This window comes from Anabrus simplex, chromosome 12 (genome assembly GCF_040414725.1).
Source record: "Anabrus simplex isolate iqAnaSimp1 chromosome 12, ASM4041472v1, whole genome shotgun sequence".
NCBI lineage: Eukaryota > Metazoa > Arthropoda > Insecta > Orthoptera > Tettigoniidae > Anabrus > Anabrus simplex.
In genome coordinates, this window is record NC_090276.1 from 79,498,589 (window position 1) to 79,501,180 (window position 2,592).

Here is a 2,592-nt window from a genome sequence, read left to right on the forward strand (position 1 = left end):
AAGAATAATCAACTAAAATAACAACATATGTTAAAATTGTTCATGCCACATAGAAAACGCTCATAAATTTCAAAGTGCCCAAATACGACAGCCGCTTGTCAGAAGATTTACTGGTACTTAAAAGAACTCCTGCGGGATAGAATTTCGGCACCTCGACCTCCATGGGAACCGTAACAATAAATGGGGACCGTAAAACAGTTCAGATATTAATGTTCATAAAATAATACCTGCTCAACCCTTTTTCCTTTTCCTGTGAGACGATTCTTATTCTCGGTTACTATCTGTCCTGCCCCATGTGTAATGATGTCTAAAATGAGATGAATATAGTAGTGGTTAAAATTAGGTGGTGATCGACAGAAAACTATAGAAGTTCATAATTTCAGTTATTATTCCCCTTATTACAATGTAATATTAATGGAAATGTTAAGGGAATTAGACTTTACACACCAATAGAGCATATCAAAAGTTAATGGGCTTCTGATAAAACACCTGCATACATTCTACCGTCAGTGGGTAGGACCTGACACATCCCACTCTGATGAGTGCAGTGTCAGGCATAAGGAAAAACATTGGTTTTATAGAGTAACTACTTGTAAAGACTTATATCTAACATTGTAATATTAGTTAGTTATTCAGGAACATTAATTATTAACAGGACGTTTCCACAGGATTCGTCTTCCCCAGCTCTTTAACAGCTAAAAAAGACAATTATCATCTTAGAGAAATGTTTTCCCGTGGATAAAACAAGTAAATAGCTTCTTCTCTCTCAAAAAGCTGATTCATACGCCCCTCGAACCGCCGAGCTTTGTCTTGTCTTGTCTTGTCTTGTCTTGTCTTGTCTTGTCTTGATAATTTAATGGGCTTCGCTTGGGAGCGGTATACCCAGCCACGTTCCCTTAAGAAGTATAATAAAAATAGGATGGCAGAGTACAAAGTAAGAAACGAACGGAGAGCAAAAGGGGATGTAACGAAACCTACAACACAGGAGAAACACAAGGACACAAGGTACCAAACTTCACGCCATAGCGACCGAAACTTGGCGACTTTCTACTAAACACACACAAGACCGGGTCAACACATAAGAGGAAGAGAAGGAAACTAACCTACCGGAAGGATAGGGGAAACGAAGAATCTTCGAGAAGACAGAAAAATAGTGTCTTAGTAAATAGAGTCGACATTTCACTGAAATATAACCCGAATACTTTAAGCTAAAGGATATCCAGATAGAGAAAACAAATGATGTCGAGTGATTGGGTAACGATATTATTGATCAACTGTAGATGGTTTATCTTTTACTGAAAGGGAAGCTGCTGTCTTTTGTAGGATTGCCACAAATTCGTCACGCACCTTGGTGAAAATTTTTAACCCCTCTGGGTCGTCTGAAACCGCCTGTACATATGCATCAAGTTTGTCAGCAAAGATAGAAACGGCCTCTTTAAAAGATGGCGGAGCCAGTGACTTGGCTTGCTTTGATGACCCAGCCGACTCAACTGGTCTGGGAGAAATCGAAACTGTCTGCGCTGATACGGAGACTTTAGGAGCTGTTTTAGGTGGGAGCACGGGAGGTGTTTGTATAAGTTCCCGATAGCCCCGAACATCATAACCGGGCGTCCTCTCCGGACGTCGTGGGGAAGATGAAACTACCGCCGTAAATTTGCGTTTTCTGGGTAATTGAGGTTGAACAACCGGAGGAGCACTCGGGAGAGGAGGGAATTGTTGTGGAGATAAAAGTGGACTGAATCTGTTGGTATTCGGAGTAAAAAAGGAATCAGAAGAGACTGACACTCCCTCCAAGGCCTGCTTTTTCCTCAGTTCCTGTTGTCTCTTATGTTCCGGACATTGCAACGATCCTACTGAATGGTCCCCTGCGCAATTGAGACATAATTTAGTCGAGGTCTGACAATCGTTTGATTCATGATCCTGGCGCAATTAGCGCATCTCGGGTGTTGAGCCCTACAGTTTTTTCTCGTGTGACCATATCTTTGGCAACGCCGGCAAATCGCTGGGGGAAAAACAAAAGGTTCCACGGGAGTACGCACACGATAAATGGAAATAAAAGCCGGTAAAGTCTGACTTTGGAAAGTTAGTTTAACGGTACCCGTTGGAAGAGTACCTTGCCCTCCTGAACTGCACGGCGTTTCATACGCTGAGCTCCTACAATGGGGGTGGTCGATTCAGCTACCTGACATATTTCCTCCATGGACAAATCCTTATCAACCCCACGGATCACGCCAATCTTAAATAAGGCTGCGGAAGGGATAAAGGCCTTCAGATGTTTTTCCTTTAGCACCGGGTTGGTGAGGAATTGGTTAGCTTTCTGTCTATTCTGGAATTCAATCTGTATCCTCTGGCGACCTCTCCGAGCAACTTGAGTGATACCTTTGTAGTTATTGATGATGATTATGTACTTGAATAATAGAACAGGGATGGTGTATTAATGTGTTTAATTAACACTCCAACCATCGTGGGGACGAAAGTAAAAACATGAATAATAATCAGAGAGAATAAAGATAATATTAGAAGCACAGAACATCAATATATATAAAAGTCTTCGAAACCCTAACAAAGTTCAAGGAGTTTATAAAACATATA